Source organism: Eurosta solidaginis, chromosome 4 (genome assembly GCF_040869045.1).
Source record: "Eurosta solidaginis isolate ZX-2024a chromosome 4, ASM4086904v1, whole genome shotgun sequence".
Taxonomy (NCBI): Eukaryota; Metazoa; Arthropoda; class Insecta; order Diptera; family Tephritidae; genus Eurosta; species Eurosta solidaginis.
The window spans coordinates 27,947,421-27,964,275 of NC_090322.1; the positions used below are offsets into that span (position 1 = coordinate 27,947,421).

At 43.1% G+C, this 16,855-nt stretch overlaps 1 protein-coding gene across 22 annotated transcripts in view; it reads left to right on the forward strand.

Annotated features, from left to right (window-relative positions):
• rsh (radish) overlaps positions 1–16,855 on the forward strand; it is a 798,688-nt gene that overhangs the window by 108,716 nt on the left and 673,117 nt on the right. The window contains exon 3 of one of the 22 annotated variants that reach the window (XM_067780986.1): positions 10,603–10,783. The exons of the other annotated variants lie outside the window; for them this stretch is intronic. The gene's annotated coding sequence lies outside the window, so the exon portion shown is untranslated. The remainder of the gene's footprint in view (positions 1–10,602; positions 10,784–16,855) is intronic. 22 annotated transcript variants of the gene reach the window in all.

Consider the following 16,855-nt stretch of genomic DNA (forward strand, 5'->3'; position numbering starts at 1 on the left):
TCTTCCGTCATAAACTTAACCTTATTAAACTTTTGCCTAAGAGTTTTCTCCACACTTTTACCTAATTTTTCTCACCAATTACCCAAACTAGCATGCCTCACAACATGTCATGCATTAAAAGTTACATTGAAAGCCACTTAATTTATTATATGTAAATATATTTTGATGACGATAATGAAGTTTGTATTATTATTCGACAAATATAAATAAACGTCCAAGGGACAGTCTAAAAGCCTGTTTTATTTGTAAGTATAATTAAGTTTTCCGGCTGAGTGTGTGTAATGTTTGCTTGCGTGTTAGATGAGCAATGTAAATCACAGTAAATGTAAGTAAAAGTTGGTAAAAGGAAAAAGTTAGAAAATGAAGATTATGAAAACATATGCGGAATAATAATTCCATAGACTTGCTTTGAATTTATAAATACATACTTAGGTATGTGGAAAATGTGTACTATATCTATTTGATATAAAACTTAATAACTTGCATAGCTTCTTTTGTATTAAGAAGAAGATTCCAGTATTAGCTGGCAGTGGTTTGGTGTCAGCAAATCTTATGATTACTAATACAAAAACCACAAAAAAGGGTGACCAAAATAACTGCTAAATCATGTGACGTCAATTCAATCATAACGCGTTTATGTTATTTACAATGAATACACAACAAATTATAATTCATATTTTATCATCGACGATACACAGTAAGGGAAAATATTTGTCTCTACCCACGACAATATCAAACAACCCCACTAAGTTCACTTCTACAACAAAAACAACAAAATATTTGTCACTGTTGAAGAATTGAAACTTTTTAACTTTATAAATTTCTTTGAAATATATCATAAAATCATATCATAAAGTTTTGTGATATCATATGAATATCACAAAGTCATATCACATCAACAGTGCTAAGCTGAAATGCAGAAATTAAAATATAAATTCTAAGCTAATGGCTGTTGTTTAAATCAACCCCATAAAGTGCACTCTAAAACAGTAACAACAACGAGCTACAACACTTTTACTTTATAAGTTTCTTTGGAATATATCAGTAAGTCACATCATATGCTATTTCGTTATCATATATCCCCAAGTGTATCACATAAACAGCTTAGCGTCAAATAAATAAATTTCAATATTTAATCTGGTTTCAAAACATGTGTTAAAACAGCATTTGCTATCACGTATTAGTATTTAGTATCATCAACTCTTCGCAGGCTAAATATCTTACTTTGGATGGCATCGCTCCATAAGAAGTTTATGTTTTTGCAAATTAAATCTACAAATAACGTAGATGCATGTTGTTGAGAGATATCTTGATTTATTGTATAAACTCAAATATCACAAGAAAATATCGCACGGTCAGGTTTCATAATATCTATTACCTACGAACAATATGACATTTAACGTCACATCACATCGTCTTAGTTCACGTCAATGATAAAGAGACATATGTTACACTTTCAGCCATTAATACAATAAAAACAAAAAATTGAACAAAAAATATCGTAACCTGCCATTATATTGTTGCAGTGAACTAAAATCATATCACATGCTATGAAATTATAATTTTCAGAAAAAATATCGCATCAAACTGCATCACATATATGATGATTTATCTTGCATCCACTTATCTTAGTAAAATTAAATCACATTATATTACATTGCAATTCATGTCGTCGCAAGTATAAAACCTGCATGAATTATTTTAGCATACATAAGCTTTTATTACATTTTATCCTAACTTGCGATAAAAAATTATCAAACAGACATCACATCACTTTAGATCATTTGAAAGCTTTTATTAAAAAAAAAATAGATAAAATCTTTGAAAACTAACGCCGCGTTTTACTAAAATCGCCATCACGTGGCATAACGTATATAATGTACACATTCAGTGCTGTATCACAAGAACTCCTAGTATTACGTGACAAGTTGCAATGGACTTAAACCATACCATGATAATACGTGCAAAACGATTACTTTCTGCGCAAATATCACTCCAAATGCATCAAGTCATGTTCCTAAGATATGTGCAATATTTAACACCTTCAGTAATGTGGAACATTAAAACTTATGTCATATGTTATTTATAAATTACATCACGGCTTCGCGTCGTCATCAGAACCTAAAACAATGTGATATTTAAGGTTAAATCGAAGAATATATAAAGTAACAGCGCAAAAATTGTATATAGTTGCAATTAAACTGCGTGCCATACAATAAAATCACAACGATATCACATCACGCCGCATTATGTTATAAGTAGAGATATCTCAAAAATACCCAATGTGATAAGACAGATAATTACATGAAAAATAACATATAATATAATATCTCAACAATATTTTTCTACACTCAACAAAAGCTCAAAAACAATTTTTTCTCACACATCACATCATCATACCGAATTGGGGAATCAGTATCAGCTAAGTGTGTGAGGGGAATCTCTGATAGCTTTCTGGAAGTGTCTTTATGATTAAAACAACAATAGAAAAAAATATCACGTCATCATAGTTATCATATCTTACCAATACTACAAATATCACCAAATGAGAGATTTCATATATAATGACTCCCCAATATTTCTTCACACTTAAGAAAAGCTCGAAAATAATTTTTTGTCACACATCACATAATTGTTCCGAATTTGAGACAAAATTTTTCATGGCGTTATTCAAAGCCACTCAGTTCATGTAACCTAATATCAACCTCGCCTACGCTTGCCAAATTTTCGAACGCCTTCTGAAAGTATAGCAACAGCGAAAAACATCTTATAGAATAGTGCTCGTTGTAAAATTTCAAAAAACCTTGAAAAAAGAAAACTCTGCAGAAAAATAAATACTTATTTATATCAGTATGTCACATCACATCATTGATGAACTCATCTTAGCTGCCCGATTATTGATTTTGAATGCGCAGGTTGATGAATATATTTGCCTTATGACATATCCTTATATAATTTATGAGCACTTAAAACACCTAGCGCCTAAAACCATGCTATAAATTTAACTTAGAGACTATTCACTGTCTGAGCTTAGCAATTTCAAAAATGTTTGCCTAATCTTCTTCAACAAACATACTTTTCATTTTAATTATGCCACAAACATGCTAAGAATACGCAAGTAAAGAAATCCACTTAAGCTTAAATAACCAAAATATTTTCTCTCATGCCTGTTGTTATTTCACATATTTTTAGCGGGTGTTTTTACAGCGCCGCCAGCAGTTATAGAAATAACAAACAATTCAATATTGTCGAAAAAGCTCACATCACCCATGGTAGGCATTAGAGGCGCAAAATATACTATTTCCTGTTGCGCTTAGATGTATGCTAAGATTGAATTTGCAACGTGTATGTAAAACGCTGTGTTCGGCCTGAGTGCGTCTGGAACCGGCAGTGGGTAGGCGCACACGGGTCGATCTCGGGATTGTTGGTTCACTCAAAATAAATAAAGAAGAACACAGGAGGATTTTCCTTGTTATAATATATGATTTAATGATAAAACGCAAGAAATGTACAGTGCAAGATTAAATAAGTGATATTTTACCTGTATAAAAAAGTACGGCGTTGATCCTTGGACGATGCGTATCGTTAGGCTTAGGTTGATCGAGAAAGAGGCCGGTTGTGCCGTTGATGACAACCGCTAAGCCGCGAAAAGGTCCTCTGGTATTAAGGAGGGGAAAAACCACACACACAACCACCCTTACGTATACGTGCATGGGTGCTGACAACCTGCACACACACACATGCATGTGTATGCAACGCATGCATGTGCATGCATGCACACAAATACGGCGTGAGTGTGGGTGGCTGAAAATATTATTAAAACATTAGGGAGGGGCGCCGTCAATCAAGTGAAAGTTAGGCATTGGGCCTAAAAATGCCGCCCCCCTTGCGGTACGCAACCTCACAGTCCTCCAAGGATCACCGACCGTAAAGAAGAGGGAAAAAAAAATAAAAAACTTATAACTAACTTAACCTAACGACGGCCAGTCCGCAACCAGACGTCCACGCAACTTTTATAAATCTTTTGTGGCTCCTTGCTGCTCACGCCCAAGGGCGTCCCGTAGTATACGCCTAAGCGTATCCCCACTACCTTCCAGCAGCTTCGCTGCTCAGCAAGCCACAACAAGTACCCGCTGCTGCTCGCGCCCCACGGCGCCAACAACTCAAACAGCTGATACCACTCATAACTACTACCTTCGTAGTAGAGCTGGTTGCAATGCTGAGCATCAGCCCCTGCCCCCGTCTTCTTCTCCCCCCCTCTTTTCTGGCAGCAATCGTGCAGGTCAGGGAAACAGACTCTTAGTCCCTGCCTCCGTTTGCACCGTCTGCCAGCACAGAATATATAGGTTTGCGACATCCGCTCAATGCAGCTCCTGCCTTGGGTGGTGCCACTTTCCTAGATGTTCTGGTCTCCGCGACGGCAACCCCCCGACGGGTTTCATCGCGCCATGTTGCCAGGTCGCAAACCCAAATCATCCGGGTACCCCAATGCTTGCCCAAGGGCGCCCAGTCCCAAGGCCACAACAGCAATTGCGTCCTGGCCTTCCACAACCTAGGCGTAGTCACCCGTCACTTACCCCTAGAGTGGGGGCGTCACCCCTCATGCACTTCAGAATTCTGCAGTTCAACTGTAATGGACTAACTGGGAAGATTACGGAGATAGTCGATTTCATGAAGCGGCACAACATCCGCATTGCTGCGATTCAAGAGACTAAACTCACAGCAAGATCTGCATTGCAGACCTGCTCTGGTTATAATGTCCACAGGAAAGACCGCGAGAGCGGAAATGGAGGCGGCCTCGCGTTTATTATACACCACTCTGTGCAATATCATATATTTGATCCTGGCATCGACCGCAGTGACAACGTCTTAGAACGTCAAGGCCTATCTGTCCGGTCAGGCGATGCAAATCTAGAAATCATCAACATCTACATCCCTCCTGTCACCTGTTGCCCCAGTGGATACCGCCCTAATATCGAGGCCTTACTAACTGGCAACAATCGCATTATCTTAGGCGATTTTAATGCTCATCACGACCTATGGCATTCAAACTTGCGGGCGGACCGTAGGGGTGAGATGTTGGCGGATCAAATAGACGAAACGACGTTCTGCACAATAAACGGAGACGCCCCCACATGTATGGTAGGAAGCTGTCATAGCTCGCCAGATATTTCAATCGTGAGCGCAGAACTCGTAAACTGCGTCAACTGGCAGCCGATGGTAACATTGGCATCCGACCACCTGCCCATACTTATTTCGTTCGAGCGTACCGCCGACTTCATCGTCACCGAAAAACGCACTTTCATAAACTTCAAAAAAGGAAAGTGGGAAGAATATAAATCTGCAACAGACAGCAGCTTTGCTGCCCTCCCTATCCCGACTGATGCCCGCCAAAGGGAGCGTGCCTTCCGTAAGGTCATTGAATCCGTCTCGGCACATTTCATTCCCGCCGGGTGAATTCCCGAAATCCGGCCCCACTTCTCGGCGGAGGCCGCGAGCTTAGCGAGGGAACGCGACCTTATAAGACAGCTTGATCCAGGCGACCCCCAAATAAGGGATATAAACCAACGCATCAGATTGCTTGTGGACGAACACAAGCGGGCGAAATGGGAAGAGCACCTAAGAGGTTGTAACCTCTCTACCGGTGTAGGTAAACTTTGGTCCACCGTAAAGTCCCTATCGAATCCGACTAAGCACAAAGACAAAGTTTCCATCGCCTTTGGCGATAAGGTGCTGCCGGATGCGAAAAAATGCGCGAGCGCTTTCTGCCGACAATATATAATGCATCCTACGGTCGACAAAGATAGACGGAGAGCCAATAGACACGCACATAAACACAAACTCAGCGCGTCACCAATTGCCATCACCGCTAGAGAGGTTGAAGACGCCATTGGTCGCGCTAAACCATCCAAAGCAGTGGGCCCAGACGGCATAGCCATGCCGATGCTTAAAAACCTAGGGAAAGAGGGTTTCAAATATTTAGCGCATGTCTTCAACCTGTCTCTTTCCACCTTTGTCATACCCGAGAAATGGAAAATGGCCAAGGTGGTCCCGCTACTAAAGCCTGGGAAACCAGCTAACGTAGGTGAGTCATATCGTCCGATATCTCTCCTATCGCCAGTGGCAAAGACGCTTGAAGCCATTTTGCTCCCTTATTTCCAAGCACATTTGCAGCTAGCCCCTCATCAGCATGGCTTCAGAAAACTCCATAGCACTACCTCCGCGCTAAATGTCATTGGCACCCAGATAAATTGCGGTTTGAATCAATATCCCCACCATAGAACAGTACTCGTAGCGTTAGACCTATCAAAAGCTTTTGATACGGTTAACCATGGCTCGTTACTGCAAGACCTGGAAGGGTCCACCCTTCCCCCATGTCTTAAAAGGTGGACCGCAAATTATCTGGGTGGTCGGCAGGCATCGGTGCAATTCAGAAACGAAACATCAAAACAAAGGAGAATTAAACAAGGGGTGCCACAGGGTGGTGTCCTATCCCCGCTTTTGTTTAATTTCTACATATCTAAGCTACCTTCACCACCGGAAGGAGTCACAATCGTTTCCTACGCCGATGACTGCACAATAATGGCCACAGGCCCAGGCCCAAAGATCGATGAGCTATGCAATAAAATAAACGGCTATCTCCCTGATCTCTCCAGTTTTTTCGCCTCGCGAAACCTGGCATTGTCACCGACTAAATCTTCCGCGACCTTATTTACAACATGGACGCCCCAAATGTCGACCATATTGAACATCCGCGTCGATGGCACTACGCTACCGACTGTCCTACACCCCAAAATCTTGGGTGTGACGTTTGATCAGGATCTACATTTTGGTGCGCACGCAACCGCAATTGTTCCAAGAATTCAGAGCCGTAATAAAATCCTCAAATCCCTTGCTGGCAGTACCTGGGGAAAAGATAAAGAAACGCTCTTGACCACATACAAAGCAATTAGCCAGCCGATTACGTGCTACGCGTCACCCATATGGTCGCCAAGCCTAAAAACCACCCACTGGAAGAAACTACAGGCCTGCCAAAATACTGCTCTCAGAATCGCCACGGGCTGTCTTCTTATGTCCCCAGAACACCATCTGCATAATGAGGCGAGAATACTCCCCATCAGGGAGAGAAATGAGATGCTGACCAAACAGTTTCTGTTGAATACCCAGAAACCTGGGCATCCCAACAGACATCTGATTGACGAACCAGCACCGCCTGGGGGCCTAAGGAGTCATCTCCGTAAGCATTTTGAGGAAATACGGCACCTGAGAACCCAGCCGTATGAAGCGGAAAAACACAAGCAGGTCCTTGGTGAACTCCATAGACAGGCGTCGGACCTTTATGTCGGGAATTGCCCGGTGAATCCAGTACTTGAAGAAAAATATCCAGAACTCGCAGAAGAGGAACGCATACTCCCCAGGGAAACGCGTGTCACTCTTGCTCAACTTCGTTCTGGATACTGTAACAGGTTAAACTCTTACCTATCCAGAATCAACCCCGACATACAAAATGTATGCCCTGCTTGCAATGTGTCCCCACATGACACCAACCATCTCTTTAATTGTAATGTGGAACCAACGCCTCTAACACCCCTTTCCTTATGGTCCACCCCTGTTGAAACGGCAAGTTTCCTTGGACTCCCGTTAGAGGATATTGATGACAATTTGTGATCGGTCGCGGCTATTAGGTGGGGCGAGCATTACTACAACAACAACAACGGCCAGTCCGCCGGCTTGGCAGCACGCACGATGAGTTGCGTAGTGTGCGAGCTTGGTTGCGGATGCCTCGGTCATTCGCCACTTTCCCGTCATGGTTAGAGCCCTGGCCATGTTTGCCTAGAGCTAGGGATTGCAAAGAAGTAAAAAGATTTACATGTTCATATTTCTTGCCGTTTGAAGAAAGACTCCATTTATTTCGAAAAAAAACGTACTATTTAAGTGCACAAACTTAAATAAAATAAAAAGTAAGAAAAAATAAATAACTCTTAAGGCATACTAGATCGGGTGGGTCACCGAAAGTACCCACCCGAATATCGTACTTTGCGCGAGCAGCGCTCCGAAAGATGGTGGCAAAACTCCCGGTGTTATCACCTCGGCATAGACGTCGGCGCCGAGAACAAGACGGATAGGTGTAGAAGCATAAAAGTGTCAGTCAGCCAGGCGGACATGCTCGTAGGGAGTCGCAATGCTGGCGTCGACACTATGTGAAGGGCTGACACGCTGAAAGTCGCGTAGGCATACCGCATGGGTCGTCACCGTCCTGCTGTTTCCATGTTTCCCGCGGAGTGGCACAAAACAGCCGACCTCTCCGGCAGCGTGGGTGGTCGGAAGCGCTAAATCTTGCACCAGCCTGCGGTCGATGGTTGTGCGGGGGGAACATGCGTCAATAAGCGCTCGAATGAGATGCAATCGCCCCCGGCTTCCACCTTCACGATCGCAGTCGGCGCAAGACTTGCCATCGGTCGCAGAGTTGGGCCCAAGGTAGTGTTAATTATCGGAATACCGTTACGAAATGCCGAATAGATAGGTAGCTGGCGCGGCCGTGGGGCCAGTCTACGCTCGTGGTTGCCGTCGTTGTGGGAGGAGTCCGTCGTGCGGTGCAGCTGGCGTGGCCGAGTAGCCAGTCTGCGATCATGGCAGATGGGATGATTCTGACGTTTATTTGAGGAGCGGAAAGGCCGTGATTCCGCGCCCCTCTGGTTTCGTTTCTCATGGGCTAACAGGGGTCGGAACGGCCGTGGGTCCGATCCCCCGATATCCTGTTGTGGCGACTGTGTAATTGCTTCCGCCTGGCGATTTTCGGGTGCATCGCAATAAAATGCTGACTCTGAAGCGTGAATGGATAGCACTTCATCCGTCTCTTCTCCTGTGTGGTGGGACCTACTCTCTCTGGATGCCCGTATTATTTCGCGCTCTTCCTCTTCCTCCTCTTCCACTTGCTGTGCCCAACTCTTATAGGGTTCTGGTTGTCGTGGAAGATCTTCCATGGGTAGATGTAGTGAGGTGTGGTGCGGTCGGCCACATCGTCGACACCTGCTATCGCTGGAGCAATTTGTAGCGAGATGTACCATCGATAAACAATTTTGGCAATAGTTAAGGCGTATGATCTCGCGCAACCGCTGCAGAGGGGTCTTCGCCCGGTAGACAGTACACGAGCGAATGGGATGTTGAGCGTCACATAGAGGGCACGGCTTGGGGTAGCGACCGGCCTGGCGCTCGGTTCTTTGACGCAACGATGCGTAGCGAGTCATTCTATGCAGAGTGTGAAAGAAAACAAAAGGAAATTCATTTACTTATAATGACTGTGTCACGCGTTCGGTGGCGAGTAGGCCCTAATTTGATTATCGAGGTTAGGAAATTTTATTAGCGCGTGTGTAGGGGGAAAAATCATCTGTTGCTGGAAAAAAAATATTTGGCGCACATTATGTGCATGGCCTCTTTCCCTGCACGTTATGTGCCTGGGTCTTTAGTGCCTTATTTTGTTTATTTTGTGTCACCCGGTAGCGTTTTAGTTAGCCACGGGCACACTAGTGCTGCAGAAAAATTAGCATTTACGATTTTCGGTTCGCACATTCTGGTGCCGAACCGGGTAGAAAGTGTATAGCGTGGGTTCTTTTGATTCGCTGTTATTTGTGTTGTTGGTGCTGAAAAAACCAACAACTTTCCTGCCCGCCACAAAAAAAATGTTTGCACAGCAAAAATGGTATGCTATATAAAGAGAAAATAAAAAAAATCTTCGTTCTGGGCGAAGAGAAAAATTTTTAGAATGAATCATTTTTTTTGTATTGCCCTTCGATTATTTATTCAAATTTTTTCCAGTTTAATTGACGGCCTTTAGCAAATGACACGGTTCCCGAAGTGTATTTGGCTCCGATACCGATTCCTCAGAAACGGGTTTTTGTGCCTAGATTTACTAAAAAAGATTTTTCATCAAACATTACAAAATAATAGGACGCTGAATAGTAGCGAATATCAGGAGGTACAATTAAGATCACGTTATATGGAACCATTGGACCAGTATTGGTGTTTGGAATATCATAAGTGTTATGCACACTATGACCAATTTGGAAATGCAATATTCATATTATTTATGTCCTCAATACCGACGCCTGCGATGAGATTTATTTGGCAAAGGCTTTTATATTCCATTTTACAAGATAAAACAATCGATTGGTAAAGTTTTCTATACATTTCCTTTGACGGCAAAGAAATGATTTTTTTCATAGCCTTATGTTACGTTGTATTGGATATTCATTTAATAGAAATGGCCGCTTAAATAATAGTAAACCTAGAACAACATAAATCATTGCATATTAGTTTATTTAATATTACAAGATTTTGAACTTCAGCGTACAGAGAACTTGAATGTAGACCTGACCGAGAGTACAATAGCTTACGGTTAGTAGAAGTGATTATATCAAATCGCCTCCAAGACTGTCGGCTTACTACCGGGCTATGGGATTATTTCCACTTTTTGTTATTAAGGCCCATCTATGGTAGAAAACTTTTATATGTGGTTTGAGCTTTCATAGACGATATAAAACGTATTTATATCAATGAATATGTGCTATGGAAAACCTCATATTTCCTTTTCAATAAAATTAGGTGTCGTCTGCTTCATAATAAAAGACGTGACGCTTATGTGCATCCACAATTCATTGCGGACGTTATGAAACCAGTGAAAACTAATGAAATCATGGATCAGGAAGTACCGAACTTATCTGGTGGTGGAACGAGTTACACATCCAGTCACAGCACGCAACTATCAATCAATGAACAAAAGAGGGTGAGTTTAGAACTTGAATTGCTATTAATGTAGATGCTCACATAGTCCGATATGTATAAGCATCTACGTTTGCATTTTAACTTGTTTTATAATTTGTTGCCAGTCCTTTTTTCACAAAAGTTTTTGTTTTTGCTACTTTTTCGATTTTTTCATGGGAAAACTCAAAATTTATGAGTAGAAGAAATTCTGTTTTTTTTTTTTTTTTTTAACAAAAGGTTTTGGGTGATGGGATGAATTTTCATAAATTCTGTTGGCCGAGTGCCTTTGAACGAGTGCAGATGCATTATGTGGCAGATCATGGATCTGCGTTAGGGTTCTGGTGTCCTCGCTCTAGGGAGCGAGTGAATTGGGGTTTGATTTTGGAAATTGAAAATAAGTATTTTGTGGCAGATGGATGATCAGCGTGAGGGCTTTTCTGGTATCCTCGTTATGGGAGAACGAGTGAGTGGGAAGATTTTTTTTGAAAATTTTAAAAATTGAATGGGCCGGAGTATGCCCTTGGTTTCGGTGGCAGATGCGGATCCGCATTAGGGTCGTTGGTTGGCCTCGTTCCGGGTGAACGAGAGCTGGGGTTGAATTTTCTGAAAGGAGGGATGTGGAGGAACGGACGGATTGTTGGGAGGAACTCGTGGTCCTCCCACAATCGATCTCCGTTGGGAGAAGGATCAGTTTGACCAAAGGTCGTCTGACTTGACCCTTCTCGGTTATGAGGTCGACTACACGTACTCGGTTATCTTCGCCGGGGTGTACGTTGATGACTCTACCTAACCTCCATTCGTTGCGAGATAAGTTGTCCTCTTTGAGGACGGCGATATCTCCCACTTGTATGTTTTCTTTGGGATGCTTCCACTTCACTCGTTTTTGAAGTTCGGATAGATATTCCACCTTCCATCGCTTGCAGAAAGTATGATGGAGGGCTTTGAGTTTCTGCCACCGATTTATCATCGAGGCAGAGCTCTCACTAGCATCTGGTTCTGGCGGAGCCAGTAGGTGGCTGCCCGTTAGGAAATGTCCTGGGGTTAGTGGTTCCAGATTCGTTGGGTCATTCAACCCTGGACTGAGTGGGCGCGAGTTGAGGCACGCCTCAATCCTGCACAAAACGGTTTCGAACTCCTCCATGGTGTACTTATGGGGAGATGCGATCTTTTTGAATTGGCTTTTGAAGCTCTTCACTCCCGCCTCCCACAAGCCGCCCATATGTGGGGCAGCGGCGGGAATAAAATGCCAGCTTAATGCTTGATGGTTGTACTTTGAGACTGTTTTGTCTCGGCTTTCGGCCAGAAAGGCTTTAAATTCGAATCGTAAAGATCTTGATGCTCCGACAAAGTTTGTACCATTGTCGGAGTAGATGTTCTTCGGACATCCCCTTCTCGCGATAAAACGCGAGAAGGCTGCGAGAAAGCATGGGGTGCTGAGGTCACTAGTGGCCTCTAAGTGAATGGCCTTAGTGGAGAAACAGACAAAAAGGCATACGTAGCCTTTTGACAGTCGACATCGTCTACCGCGGTAGCTTTTGATGTCGAAAGGCCCCGCAAAGTCTACCCCGGTATTGGTGAACGCGCGGGTAAAAGTAGTCCGTTCGCAGGGAAGGGTACCCATAAGTTGGGACTGTGCCTGCTTTCGATGAATAATGCAGGTTTTGCAATTGTGGATGACGGCTCTGATCATGGTCTTGATATTCGGTATCCAGTATTGGGTTCGGATGAGACCGAGCATGAGCTGGTTCTCGGCATGAAGGGAGTCATGATGAGCCATCATAACTGGCGAGACAGCCTACAATTGTAAGGCAAGATGATCGGATGACGCTCGTTGTATGACATGTCTTTTGACGCCCCTAGACGCCCCCTTGTTCTAATAATATCATCTTTGTCGATATATGGGTTCAGTGACAGTATTTCACTCTTTCGGTCGATAGGTTCCCTATTTTTCAATTTTAAATATTCTGTCCCGTAAAACTGTTTCTGGCAGACTCGTATTAATGCTTGAGCCGTTGCCTTAATCTCATCGGCTGAGATTATACACGCTTTTTCTTGGAACGAGGCTTTTGTTCTTGGGTGAGTTCTTTTATAAAACCTCCTAACATAGGATAGAACCTTCAAAGCCCTGGGTAAATTTGAAAAACGGTCGAGAATATCTACATGATCTACCCTTGTCGTGGCATATGTTTGTGCCCTCTTCTCCTCAACGGACGTTTTGTATTCGGTCTCTTGTGCTGGCCAGTGGGAATTGTTTTCTTGCAGCCAAGAAGGTCCCTGCCACCACAACGAAATGTTTACCAACTCTGATGCAAGTAGTCCTCTGCTTCCTAGATCCGCTGGATTAGATTCCGAGTCCACGTGAAGCCAGTCCTTGCTACCGACCATATCGATGATCTTAGTGATTCGGTGTGCGACGAAGGTTGACCAGGAACAGGGCGGCTTTCTTATCCATGCGAGTACGATAGTTGAATCCGTCCAGAGGTGAACTTTTGCTGGCCCCAAATGAATGTTTTGGAATATTGATTCCATGATTTCTGCGAGCAGCACGGCGCCGCAAAATTCTAAACGTGGTAGTGAGATGGTTTTCACTGGGGCTACTCTGATTTTGGCTAGCAAGAGATTTGTGATAATTTTATCGTCCCTTTTTACGCGCATGTAGATTGCTGCTGCATATGCCTTCTCCGATGCATCGCAAAAACCATGTATTTCGATGTCGTCCTCGGGCGTAAAATTTACCCATCGCGGTATCCTAATGTTATCTATTTCGTTATAGTGTTGGGTGAAATTTTCCCACCGTTCTAAGGTAGTTGGGGTGACAGGTTCGTCCCACCCGGTGCCCTCTAACCAGATATGCTGCATTAGTATTTTGCCACTATGACCATTGGTGCAAGCCAGCCTAAAGGTTCGAAAAGTTTGGCTATAGCGGATAGTATTACGCGTTTGGTGATGTTCTCGCCACTCTCTAAAGCTCCTGCGGTGAAGTAAAACATGTCTGCATGCGCGTTCCATCGTATTCCGAGTGCCTTCACCGAGCTAGCCTCTTCAAACGCTAGGAAGTCCTCGCTGAGCAGATCCGTTTTGGGGATGTCCTGAAGGATTTCCTCACAATTTGATGTCCACTTGCGCAATGGAAAGCCAGCTGAGTGTAATGCTTCGCGAATCTCGTTTCTTGCTCTGATGGTTGACGCTATTGTATGTCCTCCAGATAAAACGTCGTCGACATACATACTTTCTTGTAATATACCCGATGCTATTGGGTGCGTATTTTCTACATCATCAGCCAATTGTAGAAGTGACCGTATCGCGAGGTAGGGGGCGCAGTTTACACCAAAGGTGACAGTCTTTAGTTCGTAAAGACTGATGGGTTCGTTGGGGGATGTTCGATGGACAATCCGTTGAAATTTGGTGTGATTTTCGTTCACCCAAATTTGCCTATACATCTTTTCGATGTCGCTATTAAAGACGAAGTGATACAGTCGCCAACGTAAAATTAAAATAGGCAAGTCTGCTTGGAGTACTGGACCTGGGTGGAGTATGTCGTTTAGACTAATGCCATTTGCTGTCGGACTTGACGCGTTGAAGACGACGCGCACCTTGGTAGTGGTACTTTCTGCCTTTACAACGGCGTGGTGGGGCAGGAAATAATTATCCGAATCGTCGGATGGTACATTATTCTTGATTTTTCTCATATGTCCAAGTGTTTCGTATTCTGACAACACCTGAACATACTCTTTACCTAAATCTTGGTTTTTCAGTAATCGCCCTCATTTCTGAAGAATTGTGAACATGCGCGCTTTAGGGATGGTCCTAATTTAATATTCTTAGGGTAATCCTGCCTGAATGGTAGCGAAAATGTATGTCTTCCACTTTCATCACGTTTTGTTGTGTCCTTAAATAATTGTTCACAATACCTTTCTTCTTCATTAAGCATTTTGTTTTTGGGAACATTTTCTACCTCCTAGAAAGCTTTTAATTGGTTGTCCAACGGAACCTTGTTGTAGAATGACATGATGCTCTTCGTTGGACTCGGTGCTTCGATGCGACCGGTTAGTATCCAACCGAACACTGTCTCTTGGGCCAAAAGTGTATTTAGTACATTCTTTTTCAGACCGCTCAGTATAATTTGGGGATATATGTCTCCTCCAAGTATGAGGTCTACGTCTTCGTTGATGTAGAACCTTGTATCTGCCAAAACCAAGTCTAGGAATGCCTGCAGAGTCATGGCGTTGATATAGCAGGATTGAAGATTCCCAGTGAGTTTGGCTAGGACTAGAACGGGTGTAGTCAGGCTGAAGCAGGCATCCACTGGTGAACGTAATTCAATTTTGGATGTCTCTTTCACCTGAGCTGACACCGCATTTGTGATGCCCGAAACTTGGGCATGCATTTTTCTCGCTGGCAAATTGATTCTGCGTTTCAGTCTTTCAGTTATAAAGGAACATTCAGACCCTGAATCAATTAATTCCCGTGCGGAGAAGTCGGTACCATTATGTCGAATGTGTACGCGAGCAGTTCCTAATAGCACGCCTGTGCTGGAATTGGCATGACAGGATTTTACATTCTGGTTCGCAGATTGTCGCGCCTGTGCCGAAGTTGTTGGGATGTTATCCGGATCTTTGAAAGGATTGCGTACAGCCGTGTGCTGAGATGTATCCGCATGCAGGAGCGTGTGGTGACGAGAGTGGCATTTGGAACAGTTGTAGGAACTGGTGCACTTCGTCACGGTGTGTCCTGGGGATAAGCAATTCAGGCAGCCACTTGTGGATTTTATAAATTTAATCCTTTCTACTGGGGTTAACTCGCAGAAGCGTGAACAGTTGCGTAATCTGTGTTCAGGGGATTTACACATTTTACAAATTGATTTTATTGTTTGCTTGGATACTTTCGTTTGAAAAGCACCAAGTCTTTTCGTAGGGGTTTCTGACGATTGTCGCGACGCGTTTGGTTTTTGCACTTTCGCAGTGGCATGCCCTGTAAAACCAGACACTGTTTCAAGTGTCTGAAACCGATAAGACAGGAATTTATTCATATCCTCCCACTTGGATATGTCCATTTTATGGTCTATACTTTGCTCCCAAAGAGCCAGCGTGCTCTCTGGTAACTTGGTTGAGCATAGATAGGTCAGGATTGCATCCCAATTGGATGTGTCAATTTTGTGGCATTTGAGGGACGAAATACAATTATTTATATCATTTTGCAGCTTTTTTATTGAACTGCCACACTCAGTTTTTACCTTTTTTAAGTTGAATAAAATTTGTAGTTGTGTGTTAACTAAGATACCTTTGTTTTCGTATCTTTCACACACGTTTTTCCAGGCCATCTCGAAACCTTCATTTGCGAGAGGGAATTTTTTTACGATACCTTTTGCTTCGCCCTGCGTTTTGTTATTGAGATGGAATAACTTTTCCACCCCTTTCAAACTAGAATTGTTTATATATATTGCCGTGAACAGGTCGCGAAAAGTTTGCCAAGACAGATAATCCCCTTTAAAAACTTCCGTGTCGCAAGCCGGAAGGCGAATTTTATGCCCATTAGGTTCTTGCTCAGGGTTGACGTTCTTTTCATCCTTCTTGTATTTTTCTGCCTCAGCAGATATAGACGCTGAACATCGCACGTAGATTGCGTATGCTGCCTTTTGCTTCTCTCTGATCGCCATAACGTCATCCGCTGACACCTCATCAGATCCCAATAGCGAATCAAACGCAGACTTTACCTTTTTCCACAAGAGCCGCAAATCTTCCTGCTGTATTGCAAGGGTGTGTTTGCTATGGTCGCTCACCGGAATAAGGCTGTAATCTTTATCAAACTCTGCGATTGACTCTGCTAAACGGATGTAGGTTTCCATTGTTTTATTTACGTTTATTAAAGAGAAAATTGCCGATTATAGAAATGGAACGCTTTAGAGTAAAAATACCTGCCCAGCCGTGAATAAACACTATTGAAATTCGAAGTTTATTATTTATTTTGTTTATTGCAGACTTTGTCAGACTAGCGACAACGAAAAGGGTTTACTTTATGGACTTTTTGTCTTGGTAGCGACAAGTGAAGGTTTATTTTTTCAAACTTTTGGTCACAGTTGGTTGGCAGTACAACA